The 23,317-nt window shown below is 42.9% G+C and overlaps 1 protein-coding gene across 1 annotated transcript in view; it reads left to right on the top strand.

The window, feature by feature from the left end:
- CPSF6 (cleavage and polyadenylation specific factor 6) overlaps positions 1-23,317 on the top strand; it is a 1,684,023-nt gene that overhangs the window by 1,423,077 nt on the left and 237,629 nt on the right. The window lies entirely within an intron of this gene.

Genomic DNA, 23,317 nt, shown 5'->3' with positions numbered 1-23,317 from the left:
GGATCTAGAAGGGAAATGTTAATAGAAAGGGATAGATTTCTGAAAACATTAATGAAAATACTTGGAAAGGAAGAAATTAAAGGACCACTATGGGCAAACAATGAAAAAACGTATATTCTTTATCTTGCCATGATTTACTGCACCTCCTAAAGCTGCCTGCAGCAAAATAAGTACTCATTCCTAATTTTAATTATTTTTTTTACTCTTGTCTGCCCTCATGTGGGCAGACATTGTGATTCCTTTGGAAAGCTAAATCTGTCTCAATGCACAGACTGTGAGAACAAATAGCCCTACCATTTGTTGTCTGACTAGACTTCCATTCACTTAGAATGGACCACCTGAAAAAAATGCCAAGTTTGAGAGTCTGCAGCTCTTGTCATTCACTGGTATGCACTGAGTTTTACAAATGTTTCTATTGATGTACTACACATTCTCTGAAAGAAACTTGCAAAAGTGTCAACAAATTACTGAGATAAATAAAACTTTTCACAAGGAGCAGTTTTGCAAGTTTCAATTCCTGGCCAAGTTACTCCTCCCATCTCCCCTTCTTCAGTGGGCAGTCTGACATTTCCAGCTTGGGTAGATTCAACTATTTCAGCAGCTTTGCATGACAGTAGACATATTAAAAAAAATCACAGCCTGCTGTGCCACTAAAACTGTTCCCTTATGTGTCTCTCCACTTCTGAGTAGCATTTCCCCAGGAATAAAAAAAAAAAAAAAAAGCAAAGCTCATAGTCCAGAGTTTGGGCCAATCTATCCATTTCTTAAGGTGCACAGTAAAACATTCAGTTTGTAATGCATTCTGGCTGCTGACATGATTATCTTTTCATAGTTATTCTCTTATAGCATAACCTGAACTTATGGTATTCAGTGCCAAGCTTTACAATAGTTCTCAGTTTCTTAACAATGACCTCCGAAGCCTCTGATGTGACCCAGTACTTTGTCAATATACTGTAAATACATAGATTAATACAAATATTTGTGCAAATATGACACATACAAATACACAAATAGCATAATTAAAATAAGATAAATGCAATATAAATCATATCAGTATAGTTATTTCTAGTTTTTGACCCTGTCTATGGAAACTTCTTTTTGAATTTATGTTCAAGTACTTGTATATTTGTTGTATATCATCTTGTTTAATTGTTTCTTAACATTCTAACCACTCTATGCTGCATCAATTGTAAAACTCTGATTTTACTCCTTTTATATTTTCTATGCTCTTTGTACAAAATAGCTATGTTTGTATAATTTATTTTTATTATTTTTTTATAATTGTTTACCATGTATCTGGAGCTTTTCTCCCCGAGCCTCTGCTGAAAACAGTCACCTTGTGTCCAGTCGGACTAACCTGGTAAACAAATGGAAAATAAATAAAAAAATAAAATATAGTAAGAAAATCAATCAATATGCCAAGAAAAATCCAAATGTTAAGGGAAAAAAACACAAAAGGAAGGAAAATGTTTCCTTGATGCTGTCATGAAAATCCCACTCACTTATTCAGATATTATGGACAAACATGTAGTCAGGCACACTGATGTCCCACTCACCAGGCTAAACAAGGAGAAGGTTACTGTCAGCTGCGTGTCAGGTGCCAGGATCCGCCACATAACCCACACACTCAGGTCACTCCACAACAAGTACAAATATGACTCTGTCATTGTCTGTGTTGGTGTGAATGACCTGAGATGTACCTCCCTGGATTACATGAAAAGAGACGCACAGATCTTGTAGCCCTGAGTAACATTCTACCATCACCCAGAATGATACCGCAGTACAAGGACAAAATGATTGATTTCAACAGTTGGCTAAGTTACTGGTGCCATTCTAAGGGGATCCAGTATCTGTCTGCCTGGGACGACATGGTAGACAGACCATGAGGCTTTGCCAGAGATGGCCTGCACCTGTCACCCCTGGGATTCCGGGTACTGGCTAAGGCTGTTGCCGTCACTATAGTGCTTTTTATAGACAAGGTTCAAATGACAGATTCACCACTGTAACAGGAACAGGCAAGCAAAAACTGAGGGTAATGCTACTCCATGCTAGAAGTCTAAATCTCAAAATGCACTCACTCGAGGCACTACTTAAAGTGGAGAACATCGATATCTGTGCAGTGACTGAGACCCCTGGTTCAAGGCTCCAGAGAGCACCCCTGCACTTCCAGGCTATAACTCTGTTAAAGAAAATACAAAGATCAGTTCACGTAAGGTTCAGCAAGGCATTCTTTATTACTTGCAGCAAGGAGACACAGCATTGTAAGTACAAGGTTTGTCTGATTTTTAATAGCTCAGCCTGCTGTTTTTATATAGTTCTTTGCACGTACACAGCAGGTGCTTATCAGTTAATTGCTGAATTACAAAAACATCTCAGAATTTAGATTGACCGCAAGGCTTGCCCTGTCAAACCCAGTTTCTGAGTAATGGTCCTGTAACTGTCTCTTCCTAACACAGCATTTATCTGTTGCTAGTGTGAGGCCCCTATCTCAACATTCCACAGCAAGAACAGACTTTTAGGCATCAGCAGCTTTTAGAGACCACCAGTATTTACACATTTTACATAGAATAAATGTATTAACTCTTAACCCTTTAAGTGCAGCATTGTGCACTGTACTATTTGTACATTTCTCTAACATTTCCCCCCTTTTAATACTTTATTCTTATTGTTTAATGAATCTAAAACAAGTCCATTTTATCTCTTGACCATTTCCACCCAGGGCCTTGCAGTCAGAGAGTCATTCGGCTTAGGCTCAAGTAAACATTCTTCTGCCTCCAATTTTAGTAGTTCTTCATATTCAGTACTTTGTTGGTACAAGGTCTTTGAGACTGAGGCATCTATAGTGCTTTTTACCAGTCCACGCATGCAGGGGACACAGCAGCATCCACAGAACATCAATATCGCTGCTCCAACGCAAATGGCGATCAACAGATTCATCAGGACACTGCCCCATCCCCCAAACCATCTCTGGAAAAAGTCTGTTAAAGGATTTTGACCTGGCTTGGTCAAGGCAGATACTTGCTGAATCACTTCGAGATGGCTATCTATTTTGTGTTTATTGTCTGAGATAAACGAACAGCATTCCTCTTGGATTAACGCGCAAGTACCTCCTTTCGCAGCCAGGGTAAAATCGAGAGCCATACGATTTTGAAGCACTACTGCTCTCATAGCAGTCAGTTTATCTCTCACCAATTCCAAGGTGGAAAAGGTTGCATTGCTCAATGTTTCAAGCAGCTTGGACGACTTTCTCAGTTCCCAAATCGATTTTACCACTCCATACTGAGGTAGTATGCCGGCCCATGATATGATGTCATCACAGAGAGCCATGTGGGACAGTCCTTTATCACTGACGTGAGCCAGGTCATGGTGATGATATATCCATGATGCATCGATTCGGCCTACTGGATTTGCAGGTTTAACTTTTCGAACATTTCGGATTTTCCCTTGAGGTCAATTTAACGTGTGTCGTATAGCTGGAACTAGGTAGCCCAAAAAGTAGCTTCCGGACCACTTTCGTGGTAGCCATTTATATGCCTTTCTTCCGCACCCAAAATAACAATCTTCCACTTTAATGGTGATGTTGATAAACTCGAAGCGATCCCCAAAGTCCTGCTGTCCTCGGAATATTTTCCAATAGACAGTTTCCATTTCCTGGACAAAGATAGCTATAGAGTTTTTAACAAGTTTTCTTATAGATGAGAAATTTGCCAAACAACCCTAATTGTCTGCAGTGCAGTTATAGACCACTGTTTTGTTACAATGGCTCCACCCTACCCTAGTTTTATCAAGTTTCTGAAAACACAGTTCCGTTTTGACGGAGGGACAGCTGTAAGGCAACCGCATTTGCAGATGTAATATTAGCCGTGTTGCCCAACAAGCTTGTCCATGTCTCGGTAACATTTAGTGGAGACTCCACTAAAGGTAATCCTTCATGTGCAGTTGGTATAGCGGCACAGATCCAACAATTGGAAACATTAAGGGTATCTGCATATGCGTACTTGATAGCCTGATATGTGTTTAAAGCAGGATGCCATGCTGCACGCTTGCTAGGTTCAGTAAATGTGGTGGAAAAGAGAAATGGCCATAGCAGAAAAACACTGACCACAATAACAGTCAGTGAGATTACCACACAATGCTTTTGTGGAAAGGGTTGTCGTTCCAGTGTTCTGTTTTCCCAAAAGGATGGAATTCAACTTTTTTTGGTGCAATCATGTTGCTTAATCTGGGTATTTTTATCTTATTCTCTACCCTATAGGACCTAATCACCGATTTATTGCTTCACTGGGTTTGAGACGGATCAGTTCCTATTGATCTGACCCCCCTTTGTAGCCAGACTTTTGTGCTTAGGGTCCCGATGGAGAGGTAAGATCTTTACCCAATTCGAATTTCTTCACTAACTTGAAGTGTGTCAGATGGATCCACGAAGCTTGCTCTGCAATCTTGACTGCAGTCTGTGTCGAAAGAAGCACCTGGTAGGGACCTTCCCACTTTGGTGATGCCCAGTTCTTCTTCATGATTTTGATCCACACCCAATCTCCTGGCGTCACTGTTACTTCCGGCGTCTGTCTGCTCTGAACCTGAAACAGAATTAGACTGCAACAGATGTTTAGAATTTAACAGTTTCTTCATTTATTCAGCTAATGTAAGATCAGCTTCCTGGTCTGAAGGCATGAGAGGTTTCTATTGGGGTGTACAATACGCCCTCCCATACAGTTTCTCATATGGGGTCAGCCCTTTAGCTGAGGGAACTGTTCTCATGTTCAACAATGCCAGGGGTAAACAGTACAGCCAGGTTTTCCCAGATGTCCTTCAAGGATGCATCTGCAGTCCTTACAAATGGGTTGTCCTGTCGTCAGGCAGCCCTTCGGTCGGCCGGATTCCAAAGTCTGGGTCTGGCCTCGGCTGGTGTCGCACTTCACCCGACGTCATAGCTGCAGTTCTTCGGGTATAAAGGCATCAGCCGACACCATTTTCCTCAGTCTTTCTTGCCGCGTGGCGCCCGAAGCAGAAGCTGTTCGCAAGTGCCGGTCGGTCAGATCCAGAGATTACTACTACCAAATACTACTTCGAAGACTTCTAAAAAGCTAAGTACCCCGTTGGGGACTCTTTCTTGCCTCAGCCGATGTCAGAAAAAGTGAATAACTGTTTAACTTGTGGGAAACAAATACCTCATAAAGATTTCCACTCTTACTGCTTACCTTGTTTAGGGCCAGACGACGACGTAGCAGCTTGTTTAGCCTGTGCTTCTTTCAACCGACGGACGCTTAGACGCCGGTCGGAGTTTGCTGAACAGTTTTTTGGCTCAGATTTTGCGTACATAATGCCGCAAAGAAAAGGACCGACACTCGCGGTCCGCGGTTTCGGCCGAAACCTCGGTTAAGCAAACCGCGAGTGTCTCGGTTTCGGCTGAAACCGAGCAAACGGTTCTATCTTCAGCCGAATCCATGACTACTACCGAGGCCCCTTCTAACCTGGTTGAATCGGCCTCTGAAATTCAACCTGCTACTGTGGTTTCACAAGAATTATCGGACACCATCCCTTTGGATGTTTCAACCCCTGCACGTGGTGCTGCTAGGCCGCCTGCAGCCATGTCCATAAAGGCCTTTGCCAGGGCTAAAGCAGCCAAAACTTCTAAGTCTGTGCCTGTTAAGCCCCCCTCTCACAGGCCCAGTTCCAGTTCCCAAATGCTCACTCTGGCAGAGGATCTCATCTCTTTAATAAGGGGATCCCAACCTCATCCAGACAGGGCCTCTCAACCTCCTCCAGAAAAGAGACCTAGAGCAGAGCCCCCTGAGCCAGTGTCCTCAGATGATTCTTCTGATGATACAGACCATCCAGAGGCTCCTTTTTCTCCTTATGAAGACTCCGATGCTGAGGAATCGATTCCTTCTGCCTCTCCACCAGAGGAATTTTCCTTTGGGGAAACCTTACATGCCATGAGAGAGCAATTCCAATGGCAGGGGCAAGATTTCTCAGATTCAAGGAAAAGGCTTAGGACTTTTTTGCATTTACCACAACATAGGCCTTTAGCTATACCTCCAGTTCTTCCTGTTGTAGATGATGCATTTAATGATGCTTGCACTGCTCCTGATACTTTGCCTCCAGCCCCTGCTAAGCCCGATGTGTGTCCGGGACCCTGTAGAACCTATCACCATTTATACAAGGCTCCTTTTGCAGATCCCGAGATTATCTCCCAGGGGCCTAAGGCAGTAGCTTCGACCTCAGTTAAAAACCCTCTCCCCTCTGAAAGGGAATCCAGGTCCTTAGAGAGATGGGGTAAAAAGTATACACCTCTGCTACTCTCTCAGCTAGGGCATTGAACTGTCAGTTTCATATGATCCAATACCAGGAGTTTATGCTTGATCAGTTAACTAAGAAACTGTCCTCTGATGATTCTTTAGATAAGAAATATGTTCTAGAAATGGTGCATAACATTCAGCAGGTTAGTAACCATTCTTTAAAATGTGGCTATGATGCACTGGAGGCTTCCTTTAGATCAGCCATGACTGGCACAGTTATAAGAAGGCATGCATGGTTGAAAGAACAGGTCTTGCCGGATCATGTTAAAGCAAAACTATTAGATGCTCCTATGGATAAGGTCAGTTTATTTGGTTCTCCTGCTCAGCAGGTACTGAAGAAAATGGAAGAGAAGGCAAAATCTGTACAAACAGTGAAAGATTTCTTACAGGTTCAGCCTCCAAGGTTTAGCAGGAACTGGCCTTCCAAAATTGGTCCTTTCCAGACTCCTCTAAAACACAGAGAGGCAGGAATAGGCGTTCAAGAGGCAGAAATCAATCCAGAGGAGGTGCCTACAGGGGACGCCAGTGGCAAGGTAACAACCAGCGAGGCACAGACACAACTACTACCACTGCAACAGGACAATCACAGAGACTTGGCTCTGGCACCGCCTACCAGGGAACAAATAGCAGCACCCTTAGGCGGAAAGTTAGCCTTATTTTCAAAAAACTGGCACCACATCACAAGAGACAAGTGGATTTTGCAAACTATAGACCAAGGCTACAGGTTTCATTTCCATACTTTAGCAGGAAAAAGAGGAATGCCAAACCTACCACCAAATCAAAAGACAGAAGCTCTAAAACAAATAGCTCAATTAGCAAAGATGAGAGCTGTGGATAGGGTACCATCTATGGAACAAGGAAAGGGATTTTACTCCAGACTATTCCTGGTACCAAGAAAAGAGAAAAATTGGAGGCCTATTCTCGACCTGTCCGCTTTAAACACATTCATCATTGTTCCAAATTTCAAAATGCTGACCCTACAGCAACTTCTTCCCATGCTGGGCAAGGAGTATTGGCTGGTGACTCTAGATCTCAAGGAGGCATACCTGCATGTCCCCATACGACCAAATTGCAGAAGATACCTCAGATTTCTTGCAGGATCAGAGCATTATCAATTCTCAGCATTGCCCTTTGGCTTATCTACTGCGCCCAGAGTGTTCACGAAATGCCTGGCATCAGTAATCGCCACTGCAGGCTTCAGGAATCCAAATATATCCATACCTGGATGACTGCCTGATACAAGCGGACAACAAAAACAAGCTAACAGAAGACTTACAAAGAGTCATTTGCTTACTGCAAGCCCTGGGATGTACAGTCAATATAAAAAAATCAAGACTGATACCATCCCATAGAATAACCTTCTTAGGTGCAGAATTGGACACAGTAAAACAGATGGCATTCCTAACTGCAGAAATACAAGAACAACTTCCTCTCTTCTTCTTGGCATTAACAAAGCAGAACAAACTAACAGCAAGGAAAGTACTGCAGGCCTTGGGCTTCATGGCATCCTGCATAATCCTGGTCCCTCATGCCAGACTGCATATGAGAAAGCTACAGTGGTACCTGAAGAATTTATGGTCTCAACACAGGCACAGCCTAGAAACCGAAATACCACTAATCCCATGCCTGAAACAAGAGTTCCTATGGTGGGCTCAGGCATGCCAGTCAAACCCAGGTTTGCCCTTCCACAGCATTCAACCAAGCCAAACCATCACAACGGACGCCTCAGACCTCAGTTGGGGGGCCCACATGCTGGACAAGTGCATACAAGGCTTATGGACTCCAGATCAGCTGCACCTGCACATAAATCAAAAGGAAATGCTGGCAGTAAAACTAGCAATCCAGAATTTCAGACCATTCCTCCAAGAAGGGCAGTTGATGATAAGGACAGACAACACCACAGTCATGTGGTACATCAACAAACAGGGAGGCACTCATTCATACCCTCTATGCCGGATGGCACTGGACCTATGGAATATGGCTCTGAGCTACAACATTCAGTTACAAGCAATTTTTGTACCGGGAAAAGAAAACATCCTAGCAGACATATTAAGCAGAACTACCTCGGATGCTCACGAATGGATGCTACACCCGGACATCTTCAAGGTCATCACAAGGAAATGGGGACTGCCACAAATAGACCTATTTGCATCCCCACTCAATCACCAGCTCAAGAAATTCTGCACAAGGACGTACCACCCACTTGCTTGGAAGGTGAACACTCTATCCTTCAGTTGGAAAGGCCTGACAGCATATGCATTCCCACCTCTTCCTTTGATGCACAAGGTGCTATTGAAAATCAAAGAGGAACGTCCAAGGATCATTCTGATAGCTCCAGACTGGCCAAGACAACATTGGTACCCATTACTGAGGAGCATGTCTCGGGGGGAAAATGTGGACACTACCCCTGATTCCTTTGCTGTTAACTCAGAGCGGCTACAACACCCTGCATCCAAACCTGAAAACTCTGCAGCTGACTGCCTGGAACATTACATAAGAGCAACTAACCCAGATTTATCCCAAAGGGTTAAAGACATTATCCTTGAGGCCCGCAGACCCTCAACAAGAAGGAACTATGCAGGAAAATGGAAAAGGTTTCTCATTTGGAGTACTGAAAGGGAAAAGATGTGTCAAAGGTAGACATTGCCAACATCCTGGAGTATTTGGCAGAGCTTTTCCATACAGGCCTGTCCTATTCCTCCATCAAGATACATGCATCAGCTATTTCTGCAGAATACAGTTTCGATCCCCCTGTCTTCTCGCATCCTCTACTCAGGCAGTTTCTGAGAGGAATTAAAAATGTAAAACCTCCTAGGAAACCACCATTACCAGCATGGGACTTGAACTTTGTGCTAGAAAAATTGACACTCCCCTTTCGAACCAGCAGCAACAGCAGATCTTCAACACCTATCCTGGAAAACTGCTTTTCTGCTGGCAATTACTTCAGCAAGAAGGGTTTCTGAGCTACAGGCTTTAATGGCAGTACAACCCTTCCTAATCTTCCATCAAGATAGTGTCCATGAGAACAAATCCTACATTTATGCCTAAGGTGGTATCCAGTGTGTCTTTAAACCAGGCTATCCACCTACCTACCTTCTTCCCCAATCCACAGAACAGGGGGGAAAGACTGCTGCATACTTTGGATGTACATAGACAGTTGCGCTACTACCTGGACAGAACCAAGGGCAATAGAAAAACTGACCAGCTTCTGGTAGCATATGCAACAGGAAGGGAAGGAAAAGCAATTTCAAAACAGACAATCTCCAAGTGGATAGGAAATTGCATCAGATTCTGTTACTCCTACCATGGAAAGCAAACTCCACAGAACATGAGGCCTCATTCTACAAGGGCTACAGCCACTACCACAGCTTTCTTACGAGGAGTGGCTACCAAGGACATTATAGAGGCTGCTACTTGGACCAACGTGCATACATTTGCCAAGCATTATAACTTACCTTTATACTCTAGATCCCGAGCAGGGTTTGCCACTGCTGTTTTGCAAGGGATCCTAACTACACCATAATTTCTTCTTCCTCCTCCCCTAGTTTGGCTATGGTATTCTACCCATTTTTAAAGACTGCAGATGCATCCTTGAAGGACATAGTACAGTTTTGTACCTACCATAAATGTAGATGTCCGAACAGGAATGCATCTGCAGTCAGGATTACCCACCCTCCTTCCCCTCTGTGGTATTCCTAGGGTATTTGCCCATCTAATAGCTAGCTGGGGGGGGATCTCTTATGGTGTATTTGTTTGTATATATGTACATACATGCTTATTTTTTGTGTTTGCCTTCTACTATTTGGAAACATTGGCATTTATTCAAAATTTAGCTATCTAAGAGGGCAACTGGCATCTGGGGCAAGAAACACTGAGGAAAATGGTGTCTACTGATGCCTTTATACCCGAAGAACTGCAGCTATGACGTCGGGTGAAGTGCGACACCAGCCGAGGCCAGATCCAGACTTTGGAATCCGGCCGACCGAAGGGCTGCCTGACGACAGGACAACCCATTTGTAAGGACTGCAGATGCATTCCTGTTCGGACATCTACATTTATGGTAGGTACAAAACTGTACTTTTCAGCCGTTAGTTTCCTCAGTTTACTTTTAAGTATACCATTATGTCTTTCGACCAACCCTGCAGATTGAGGACAAGCACAATGATTTTTTAGAGAAATACCAAAAAACTTACTTAGCTGTTGTATAGTTTGGTTTACAAGGTGTGTTCTGTTGTCACTATATATTCTCTCTGAAATGCCAAACCTAGGAACAATTTCATTCACAAGAACCTTTGCTACTGTAGCTGCATCCGTGTTCCTGGTTGGAAAAGCTTCCACCCACCTCGAGAACATATCTATAATGACAATGCAGCACTTCTTATTCTCACATTTATTTACCTCTATAAAATCCTTGCAAATGGTGTGAAACGGGTATGGAGGTGTGGGGAAACTCCCTTGACTGGGCCGTACTGCTCCTTGTGCATGATATTTATTGCAAATCTGACATGCTAAACAAAATCTTTTTAGAATAGTTTGAAAATCCATATGCAGTGAACACCTGTTTCACTATCTGTACCATTCCCCCTGTTGAGACATGGCACTGCCCATGGCTCATAATGCTGCATAACGAAAAAGATTAGAAGGTAATATTGGTTTCCCTTTTTTTGAGATGTACAAACAGTCTCTGAAGACTGCCCCCTGCTTTAACCAACACCTTTTTTCTACCTGTGTGGTCAATGATTGCATTGTTTGTAGCATGTCCAAATTTAGACTTTCAGAGGGTTTTAAATCTTTTACAAGGTGTAAACAAGCTTCTGTGGCTGCTTGCTTTGCAGCAGCGTCAGCTCTTGCATTACCTTTTGAAATAACATCCTGCTGTTTTGTGTGAGCTGCACATTTGCAGATAGCTAAACACTGAGGTAATTGAATGGAGTTTAAAAGATCTAATATAAGCTGTGCATGATTTATGGGTTTACCAGTTGATGTAATCATACCTTCGTTTTTCCATTGCTGTGCAATCACATGCACCGTGGAAAAAGCATATTGATTGTCAGTTAAAACATTTGCATGCTTACCTTTAGCTAAAGTACATGCATGAGTGAGTGCAATCAATTTTGCCACCTGTGCAGACAAATGTGGTAAGGGTTTTGCCTCTATGACCTCTGTGTCTGATACTACAGCATAGCCCACTAGGTTCTGTCCTGCTGGGGTTTTTTTGCATGAGCCATCTACATAATATGTCAGATCAGCATCTGTTAAAGGTATTATCTATGAGGTCTTTCCTAGGTAATGTCTGCTCTATCTCCTGCAGGCAATGATGTGGAGTACCATCTACAGGGGTAGGGAGCAGAGTTGATGGATTCAGGGTTGTGCAGCATTCAATTGTCATGCGAGGCTGGCTCAGTAAAACAATCATGCAGGAGAGATGTCTAGCTGGGGAAAGGTATGCTACCTTTTCTTGTAACAAAATAATTACTACTGCATGAGGGACTCTTAGGGTGAGTGGGTGAAACAAAACCACTGAGACCAAAGCCTGTACTGCCATAGCAGCTGCAACAACCGCTTGAACACAATGGGGTAAGGACTGTGCCACTGGATCTAACTGTGATGAATAATGAGCAATGGGACGTTGCTTATCCCCATGTTGCGTCAGGACTGATGTCATGTAGCCGTGCTTACAGTCTACAGTTTGAAAAAAGCGCTTGTGATAATTTGGTAACCCCAAGACAAAAGAAGACGCTATTAACTGTTTTAAATTACAAAAGGCTAAATCCGCCTCCGGTGTCCAAATCACCGGGTCCTGTGCTGCTATAGGCTTTTTGTATACGAGGTCAGACAAGGGTGCCACTTCTAAAGCATAGTTTGGAATCCAACTTCGACAGAAGTTAGTCGTACCCAAAAGACATAATTTCCTTTTTGGTAATGGGTTTTGGAGCCTGCAAAATAGCTAGCTATTTTTCTGTCCTCATCCAAGGTTCTACCTCCATCAAATATTATATAGCCTAAATATCGGACCTGCTTTTTCCAAAGCTGCAATTTTTCTTTGTTTACCTTGTGTCCCTCAGCAGCTAAAAATCGTAGCAATGCTAGCGTGTCTTCTCGGCAAGCTTGTAAAGTGGGGGCTGCTAATAAGATATCTACATAAAGCAGGATTTGACTATTTTTCGGTGGGCTAAATCTTGCTAAGTTACTTGACATCTCTTGTGAGACTATCGTGGGGCTCTCACAATAACCCTGTGGTAGTAGAGTGTATGTGTATCTTTTACCCTGATACGTAAATGCAAACCAGAATCTACTGTCCGGATGTATCGGAATTGAGAAAAATGCATTACTAATATCTACTACAGAAAAATATTTCTGATGGGGTTTTAACACATTTAAGAGTGTGTGTGGATCAGGTACCGTAGGTGCCCTAGGTATTACTGCCTCATTTACAGCCTGCAGGTCTTGAACCATGCGCCACTCTCCATTTGCTTTCTTAACTGGGAACAAAGGTGTGTTACATGGTCAATCAGGAGATTCAATTAACACACCACCTTTGAGGAGTGCAGCTATAATGGGCTTTACCCCTGCATCTTTTCTCAATGGGTATTGACGTTTTTGAGATCTAAATGTTGATTTTGGAGTAATCACCACTGGTCTTGCCATGCGAATAAGGCCTTTATCTGATTTTCCTGTGGACCACAGTTTGTCTGGAATACCTTTCAGAGCATTCTCTTCCTCCTTTAACAGGAGTGTTTTTCAGATATTTTTTGTGAAAATGCAGGTGTACTGCTAGCTTAGTTTGAGTTGCCCAGTTCAATTTTTGTACCTGCACTCCCTGCTCTGAAAGTTCCTCCCTGGTCTGTTTTTTCCATCTGGTAATCTTCCTGCCCAACTCTACCCATTTTGTGTTTGTGTTTAGTGAGGCTCACATGTGGTAGGAGGTCAGATTTGTGAAGTGCTGTTATTTCTTTAGGCAGAGAGCAGCTGGCTATGCTATTTCTCATTGTGTCCCAGTATAAGTTACGCAACACTAGCCTTGCTGTGGGATATTTAAACAGCTTATCTCTGTAGTCTTCACCTGGCCCTTGTGTGTCACGAAAATACAAGGTGCAGTGCAGTAATGGCTGCTGCTTAATATCTAATGAGGGAAATTTACTAATGGCCAAATCCATTAATTCCTTGGTTACAGCCCCTGGGCTGGTAGTAATCAGGTCCTGACTGTACCAGTAAAACATCTCACCTCTTGGCTGCACTACACAGGTGGTATGCACTTCACAGATGTCAGTCTGTCGTTGCGCTTGCATCCCTTGCATAGTTGGAACCACCGCTATGCCAAATAACTGCATCAAATCTCTGCCCAAGAGATTTATTGGGCATTTTGCAGACACTACAGTTTTACTTCTCTGTGTCAACCCTGTTACAGGATCTGTGATCATAATTTTGTGTGAGAGAGGCTCCCGGTATAGCTGCCCATTTGCAGCCTTAACAAATATGTAATCCGAAGACCGTGTACACTCCGGTAATTCGGAGGGATGTATCAGGGTCCGTGAAGCCCCAGATTCACACAAAAAGCTATCCTCTCTTCCTTCCACCAAACGGGTGACTTCTGGCTTGATACCTGCTAAAAAGAGTTCCAAGCACAGAAGTGCCAAGTCCAATACCTCACCACTTTCATTTTCATTGTTAATCCCCTCCACCATCCTGTGCTTCCTCTATTTTTACTTCTACATTACCATTTATCCTGTTTTGTATTGTAACCCTTCCCTGTGCTTCCTGACCATCATATAGTCAGTTATCACCTTTTTGTTCATCCGTCATTGTCCTATTATTTATTTTGCAATCCCTTGCCATGTGACCTTTTTTTCCACATTTAAAACATTCTCCCCTCTTTTATGTCCCTCAAAATCTTCTGACCGTTCGTCAGACTGCCTACCTTCCATATTTTTGCCCTTTTTTCCTGGATGTACCACATATACCTCAGCCCCATCTTCTAATGAAAATACCTGCATTTTCTTTTTCTTTTTGCTATTAAAGTGCCTCTCAGCATGCCTTGCATACTCAAGCAGTGGTTGTAATCTGCTTGTACGATCTACCATGTGGTTTGTAATAAAACTAATAGGAGCACTGCTCCCCTTCAGAAAGGCATTTTTTAACTGTTGTTCATAGGGGGAGTCTGCTACTTGATTATCAGGGATTTGCATCCCACAATGATTACTAAAGCACTCTATGAGCCTAGCAAAATAGCGGTCAACTTACTCACCTTTTTGCTGGACACTGATTAATACAGGTCCAGTCTGCCCATGGTCGCCACTTTTCAGAAATTCTGTTTGTAAGCCCTGTCAACTGGGCATCTAATCCTACGCTGTTATGTGGAAGGGGTCTCTGCTGAGTGTCACAAGGGTTCCAATCACAACAGACCATGTGCCAGTCTGGAACTATAATTTGTCTTACCACTTTCTCTATCTCTTCTCCATTTAGGTTATAGCTTAGCCTCATACCTTGCAGGTCGTCTGAAAATTTTGGAAAGTTGACCCTAGGGTGAGGAATACCCTCAGTGGCCTTCCGAATATCTTAGGGACTCCAAGGTCTATATAGTAATAAAGTAGGTTCTTGGTTATCCTGACCTGCTCTGGGATTAGGTACCTCAATAAGAGGGCAGAGTTTTTCTTCACCACTAGTCGTGGCCTGGGTTTCACTAAACAATCGCCAGACTTCGAGATTTTTATCATCTGTGTTTTTTATTTTGGACCTAGTCCCTATTGGACCCATAACTTTTACTAGCTTTATTTTTTACAGAGTCCTCACCTCCTGTAACTACAGGGCATAGAGGAGGCACTCTGTGTTGATTAGTTGCCCCGTATGCTGGTGGGGGAGGGGTTGCTGAAGCTAGTACTAGGTGGTTATCCTCTTTATCTAAAAACATTGTTTTAGAGTTTTTTTCTTTCTGGTCTCTGATTTGCTTCCTCCAGCCATCTGTGTGCCTGGGGAATTCCTAATTGTCGCTGTTTTTAACTTGCCCCTTGGGAGTCTGCTTTTAATTGCTTTATAAATTTGAGAAGTGAAGATTTATCTAATTTTCCATCAAAATCATACTTAATTACCCATTTTGAAAAATATCTAACATTATCTGCACGCTGTACCTGCATATATTTACCATCTTTTGTTAATGGTGGGTCTTTTGATTTCTTTGCACCACAGTTATAATTACCCATTTGCTCACTACGTAGTTATCTTTAGTAATTTTATCTGTTACCTTCAATCTTTTACGTGTACCACGGATTTTGTTATAGTCTCTTCAGAGTGACTGTCTTAACATTCTACTATCCTGTTCACCTAGTCTGACAGAACTGCAGTTTTTCTCTGTCCCTGACTGAATAAAATACAATCTAACAGAAATTAAAATGCAGTTTTCCTATCCCTGACTGAATAAATAGTCTAACAGAAATAAATGCAGTTTTCCTGTCCCTGACTGAATAAATACAGTCTAACAGAAATAAATGCAGTTTTCCTGTCCCTGACTGAATAAATACAGATTAACAGAAATAAATGCAGTTTCCTGTCCCTGACTGAATGAAAATAGTCTAACAGAAATAAAATGGACTTGCCTGTCCCTGACTGAATAAAACAGAATAGCAAAATCCACCTTACCTGAGCCTACGTGATGGACCACTGATTCACGGATACCCATCCTTCAATCGCAGATCAGAAGGTGACTGGCCTCTTTTGACGACAATTCAGTCGGAGGTCTTTATATTGCAGAAGAACTGATTGGTTTCTTCCCTGTACGGTTTCAGTCACCTGGCTGTCTGATCCGAGGTGAAGAGAGGGTTCCGGTTCGAAGGACCAATCTGTTAAAGAAAATACAAAGATCAATTCACGTAAGGTTCAGCAAGGCATTCTTTATTACTTGCAGCAAGGAGACAAAGCATGTAGGTACAAGGTTTGTCTGATTTTTAATAGCTCAGCCTGCTGTTTTTATACAGTTCTTTGCACGTACACAGCAGGTGCTTATCAGTTAATTGCTGACTTACAAAAACATCTCTCAGAATTTAGCTTGACCACAGGGCTTGCCCTGTCAAACCCAGTTTCTGAGTAATGGTCCTGTAACTATCTCTTCCTAGCAACATTTATCTGTTGCTAGTGTGAGGTCCCTATCTCAACATTCCACAGCAAGAACAACAGACTTTTAGGCGTCAGCAGCTTTTAGAGAGACCACCAGTATTTACACATTTTACATAGAATAAATGTATTAACTCTTAACCCTTTAAGTGCAGAATTGTACACTATACTATTTGTACATTTGTCTAACAAACTCATACCACACTTTTCGGCCACGTAACCTGGACCGGAACACCAGAGGCGGAGGTGTGTCTATACTCATTAAGGATATCCACACCTCCAGGCTAGTTGCTCAGCATAATGCATCCGAGGTTATCCAAGTGCAACTAACTCTGGGCAAAACTGCAATCCAAGTTGTAGCTTGTTACAGATCCCCCACCATGACCCAGGATTTCCACTCCTCTTTTCTTGATATACTAGAAAATATTAGGGTTCAACCAAACACCCTAATAATGGGCGATTTCAACTACCCCATTATAAACTGGGAAAACTACTCGTGTATCAACTCCTTCGCTCAACGATTTCTGGAATTCATAAATTCCAGTGCCCTGGATCAACTTATCCACACCCTCACCAAGGGCAACAATGTCATAGACCTAGTCATTACCAGCATGAGTGACCGGTGTTCCACACCTGAAGTCAACTCCTCGTTGGTCAGATCCGACCATAAGCTAATCACCCTAGATATCCACATCCTGCCCCCATTATGGAAACCATGGTAAAAAAATTTCTCCAAAGCCAACTTCATGCTTCTTAAGACAAGTGGTGAACTTCATGATACCCATGCAGATGGACAATACAGTTACAACTGCTGAATCCTACACAAATGCACTCTATAAGCACTTACACGAGTGCATGGATCGTGCTATCCCAAACAGAACCAAGAAGCTATCCTCTAAAAAAAAAAAAAAAAAGGAAGCCAATCTGGTGGTCCCCTGCCATAAACAAACTGTACAACAGAAGGAAGAAACTGTTGCAAGGGAGTAAAATCCCATGAGTGTTGGAGCTCCCTGGTCAGCCTCAGTAAGAAGCTGAGATCCCTTATAAGAGCCTCCAAAGCTAGCTACGAAAACAGAATCACTACTGATTCTAAGGATAACCACAAAACTTTCTATAGCTATGTCAAGAATCTCAATGTCAACACCCAGATCTGCTCTGAGTTACAGCACAACGGCATGAAAATTACAGAACCAACTGATATTGCCAACATCCTGGCAGATAGGTTTAGTGCTAACTTTACCCCCCCCCCCTCTCACCCCGTAAAGGGCCCATATCTATACAGGAAGAATGTAGAGTCCTTGTAATCACAACTACACAGCTAAAAGCTGCACTCTTTAAAGCCAAAAACACAGCATCCATGGGACTGGACAACATCCCAGGCTGTGTTTTACATGAACTTTAGAACTGGCACCCCACCTACGCACCGTGTTCAATCATAGCCTCACATCAGGCTTTGTGCCCATGGAATGGTGCACAGCAACAGTTATCCCACTCCATAAAGGTGGAGCCACCACTGATCCCAGGAACTATCGCCCTATTAGCCTGGTCTGCAAGGCCATGGTACTTATCATCATGGAACTCTTAAACAAAGACATTGGTAACCTCCAAACTCTGGACCCCACCCAGTTCGGGTTTGTGAAAGGCAGATCATGCCTCCTGAACCTAATAGATTTCTTTGAGGCAGTCACCAAAGCTGTAGATGAGGGTAAGGTGGTTCACACAGCCTATCTTGACTTTGCCAAGGCTTTCAATACTATCCCCTATTCTGGATATATAGCTAAACTCACTAAACTAGGTATAAATCCCTACGTCACAAGATGGGTTGCCAACTGGATCACTGACAGAACCCACACTGTAAAAGTGGAAGACTCCAAATCTGACTTCAAACCAGTGACAAGTGGAGTACCACAGGGTTCAGTCCTGGAACCTCTCCTGTTAGCCTGTACTTCAGAGAAGTAGATACCAAACACAGAAGGCCTCTGGCTAACTAAGTTCGCAGATGACTACAAACTAGGAGCCATAGTAGAGTCTCCAAATGATGTGGACATCCTACAGAAGGGCATCAATGAGACAGATGCCTGGTGTCAGCCATGGCCTCAAGCTCAATGCCAAAATGTGCATTGTCATCCCCCTTGGTAAAAACTCTGTACCCGTGAACTACCACATAGGCAGCAGTCTACTTAACATCGAATGTGTGATAAGAGACCTTAGGACCTAGGTTGACAGTAGTCTCTCCTTTGATAATCACATCGCCACAGTCGTCGGGAAGTCCTACGTGGCACACCTAATCACAAAAGGGTTCTCATCCAGGAAAAAAAGAGGTCACATTCCCCCTCTACTCGACACTCGGACCCATTATAGAGTACAAAGCCCCTTTTGGAATGTACCTCACAAGTCATCTGTAGCAGCTGGAAAGGCCACAGAAGTACTCTCAAAGAGGATTACTGGCCTCAGATACCCTACACTGACCATCTCAAAAAACTCCTGCTTTACTCCATAGCATATCGCCTACTCTGAGGTGATTTCTGCCTAACATATAAAGCTATGTCAAACCCAGAGCTGTTGGACATGCTACACCTAAAGAAATCCCAATCCCTCTGAGCTACATGCTCTAGGGACCTAAACCTTGTCACCACAATAAACAGGACATGCTGAAGGTATAGATTCCTGTCACAGAGACTTCCCATACTCTGGAACAAGCTACCCATCTGTGTCAAGCAAAGTTCCTCATTAGCACTCTTCAAGAAAAATCTTTGAGTGGATGGGAAATAGGAAATATACCCCAGGAATCACTTCTGTGGCTGTGCTAGACAGTGGCACAGGAAAATAATTTTCTTGGGTGGCATAAGCCAGGGAACCTTGTTGGCTAGGCTTAGGCCCTTAGACCGATAGCCTAGTTACCTACCTATGAACCTATTAGACTAAATACAATATTATGTAGCATTGCATAAGTGTGACAGTTCATTATTTACTCATAAAGCAAATGTCAGAGTGGAAAAGTTCAAATAGTGGATGAAGAGGAGGAGAGGAAGAGAAGAAAGAGTGAGAAAAAGTATTTTAGAAGTAATAGGGTAGATATGGGAGGCAGGAGAAAAAATGAGTAAAAGTAGCATTCCAAGTGAGAGAAATGAAACCAAGGAAGAGTAAGTAGCATGGACAACAAGATTTACTGTGTGTGTGTGTTGTAAAAGAACTATAAAGCAAATCTGCACTGCTGAGGGGGACACTTGTGCAAGTGCAGTGGACTGGCTCCAGTAGGAAGGGATGGCAGCATCTCTCTCAACATCATAGAACAAGAAATCTGGACAAGGTCATAAACAATAGGGGACAAAGGCCCAAAAATTGGGAAAAATTATAAATATTGCACTTGCAAACTTAGAAAGTTGATAAACAAGTTTTGCATTAGAATGAAGTTTCTTAAGCATATGAAGTCTGAATCAAATGCCTGTCAATTTTCTGATTTCATTGTTAAATGATTTGCCAGTGATTTGACGTAAAACTGCAATTTTATGAAAAAGACAAAAAATCTGGACTTTCTGCAAAAGTCTGTTGATAGATATGGGAGTCTTGAACCAACACCCATCAATCATTTTCATTTGTTTGCCAAAGCCATTACAGCAGTGTTTTGCAGAGAGGTGGGAAAAGCCTTAAATTTGACTGGTATGTTTATTTATTTTATTTTACATTTGTTGACCGGGAGAGTCCAACTGGATTACAAGTCCATTTTCAGTGGAGGCCCGTGGAGAAAAGCTCTGAGAGAACAATTTTTTTACAAAACATAGTTTTAAGGACAGACTTTTGACATACAATTTCCATAGAAGAGACACTGACATACATATTAACTAACAGGATGCATTCATTCTCTTCAATATAATATTAAATTTTAGAAGATATTCGTAAGTTTAGGATTCCTGTGATAGATGTACAATCAGAGTAAAAGCAGAGAGACCTAGAATAAGGCTTCGAGAGAACAGATGATGCTCGCTATAGTTGAGAAGGATAAATTGATTCACTATATGTCTTCACCTGGTTTTAGTTGAGAAGGATACCAAATTGATTACAGTATGTCTTCTCCTGGTTTTAGTTGCTTATGGAGAGCTCAATATTGCTGGGATAGTTTTCCCTAACTCCTGGAGAGATGGGATGAGCAGTAGATTAACAGTCCTAAGTGGGCACAGTACTATGGTTGGCTTAGCAGAGTTACTTAAGTTAGGTAAAGTGTTCTAATGAGACATTAGCCAGGGGGGGGGGGGTACAGGAGCACAGTTGATTATTCAAAAAGTGAGTTTTAACAAGTTTCTTGAACTGTGATGGGGATTTGTTGTCAGTTATGTGGGCAGGAAGGGAGTTCCAGGTTTTTATTATACAGTGGCTGTAGACACTTACCATCTTCATTGTTATATTTGGTTACTTTGAGGAGGTTTTGTGTGCTAGACATCAGGGGCCTGGCGGTTGTATAGGGTTGCATAAGATTTTGTAGAGCTGGGGTGTTTTCAGAGTTCTGTATTATTTTTTGGGCTAGTGATAGTTGATTGAGTTGTAGTAGTAGTGGTACTTCTAGCCAGTTGAGTTTTTTAGGCATTCACAGTGATGTGTTCTGATGGGAGAGGTTGCAGTGAATTTGGCTATCTTGGTATAACAATTATGAAGATGTTCTTCGTGTTTCACTGTTGCAGTCATAACTGTAGGGTGTTCCTGCTGGCAGGCAGCCCGAGGTCGGCCAGAATCCCAAAGTCTGGGTCCGGCGTCGGCTTTATAAGCTAGTACCCTGACGTCAGTACGCTTTGGTACATAGCCCTCAGCCGACGCCATCTTCTCCAGTCTTTCTTGCCGTGCGGTGGAAAGCAGCTCGCAAGTCGTTGGTTGGCGATTTTTGAACAGCGTATTTGGTTGTTGTCGGTCCGAAGTTCTTACTTCTCTTCTCAAAGCTAAGTACCCCGTTGGGGAATCTTTTTCTTGTTCCTCCGATGTCAGAAAAAGTTAATTGTATAGCGTGTGGGAAACAAATACCTCATAAAGATTTCCACTCTTACTGTCTACCTTGCTTAGGCCCTGACCACGACGTTTCTTGTCTGTTCTGTGCCAGGTTCAACTCTCGTACTATCAAGCGCAGGTATGATTGGGCTTTAAATTATTTTGGCAGACGCTTCAATTATAGAATGTCGTCGGACACTACCGGAGTTCAAAAGAAGCGCAAAGACAAAGACAGGCCTCAGAGGTCCAAACAGGACTCGTTGCAGCTGGAGCCAGCGTCCGGTTCGGCTGTCGTCAGGTGCTTTTGCAGCCCCTGTCGTCCGCCACTTCTGAACCGATGGCCGATACGGACTCCCATGGGGAGCCATCAAGGCCCACTATTTTAACTGCTGCAGGACCTTCGGACGTCGCTTCTTCAGATGGGTCCGGAACCGCTGTGCAGGTACCGGCTTCTGAGGGGGTTTTCAGGCCTACTCACATCACTATTTCAAAGGCAAAGACAAAGACTCCTGTTAAGTCTAAAGTTCCAGCTCAAGCTGCTTCTGAATCCACTCCCAAGACACAAAAGCAATTATTGAGGATGGCTGAAGATTTGCTTAGAATGATTAGGGGTTCTCACCCCCCTCCTGAGAAAAGGCCTCGACAGGATGTTACTCTGGATTCCTCTGACCAGGCTTCTGTATCTTCTGTTTCTTCCTCAGATCAGGACTATTCCTTTCCTCCTTATGAGGATTCGGTTGCTGAGGATTCTTTACCCTCGGCCTCTCCGCCTGAGGATTTTTCTTTTGGGGAAACCTTGCATGAGATGAGAGAACATTTTCATTGGGAAGGACAGGAGTATTCTGCTTCCAAGAAGAGGCTTAGAGAATTTCTTCTTCCTCAGCATAGGCCTTTAGCTATCCCTCCTGTTTTGGACATTGTAGATGATGCTTTTTCTGAGGCTAATTTGAATCCTGATTCCATGCCTCCTGCTCCTTCTAAGCCTGATAGATTTTATAGGGTTCCTGACTCTCATTTATTTTTATTTAAAAACCCTTCTGCGGATCCTGAAACTATTTCTCAGGGCTCTAAGGCTGCTAAGGTTGCTACTTCTAAAATCCTACTCCCTCTGAGAAGGATTCTCGTGCTTTAGACAGGTGGGGAAAAAGGTATATACTTCTGCTACCCTGTCTGTAAGGGCTTTAAATTGGCAGTTTCATTTTTTTAAATTTCAGCAATTTCTTTTGTCTGTTTTAAAGCAAAGCTTGCTTCCCTTCCTGCTTGTGCAGAGGATAAGGAACTTCAGGATGTTTTGCATGCTACTGAACAAGTGAACAAGCATAGCTTACATTGTGGTTTTGATGCTTTGGATGCTTCTTGCAGGGCTGCAGCCTCTGGTACTGTTATTAGGAGACATGCCTGGCTTCGTGAACAAAGTTTACCTGAACAGGTTAAGGCTAAGTTATTAGATGCCCCTGTTCAACATGATGTTCTTTTGGATCCAAGGCTGAGGAAGTTATTAAAAGATGGAAGAAAAGGCAAAGTCTATGCAGACTGTAAAAGATTTCTTGCAAGTTCAGCCTCCTAGATTTTCCAGGAATTGGCCCTCTAAAATTGGTCCTTTCCCACGTCTGACAGGCCTCAAAGGGAAGATATAGGCGCTCAGGGTCGTGGTCAAGGCCAGGCCTCTTACAGATCTAGACAATGGACTGCTTCTTCACCTAGAAGGGAGAAGACAGATCCCAATCTCAAAGAAAGCAAACTCAATGACTCTCTCGGTTGGGCTTCAGGACCCCTTCACCTGGATGCCCCTCTCGGAGGAAAACTGTCTCTTTTTTACAGAAATTGGACTCCTATTACCCAGGACAGATGGGTATTGGACGTGATTTTAAAAGGTTACAAATTCCACTTTCACACTTTGCCAAAGGCTCACGGTTGGCCAGATCTGCCAAAACATCAAT

The sequence above is a fragment of the Protopterus annectens genome, chromosome 11.part0 (genome assembly GCF_019279795.1).
Source record: "Protopterus annectens isolate FY-2018-M chromosome 11.part0, PAN1.0, whole genome shotgun sequence".
NCBI classification, from domain to species: Eukaryota; Metazoa; Chordata; order Ceratodontiformes; family Protopteridae; genus Protopterus; species Protopterus annectens.
The sequence above is the reverse complement of the archived record's forward strand: the minus strand, read 5'-3'. Positions and strand labels throughout refer to the sequence as shown.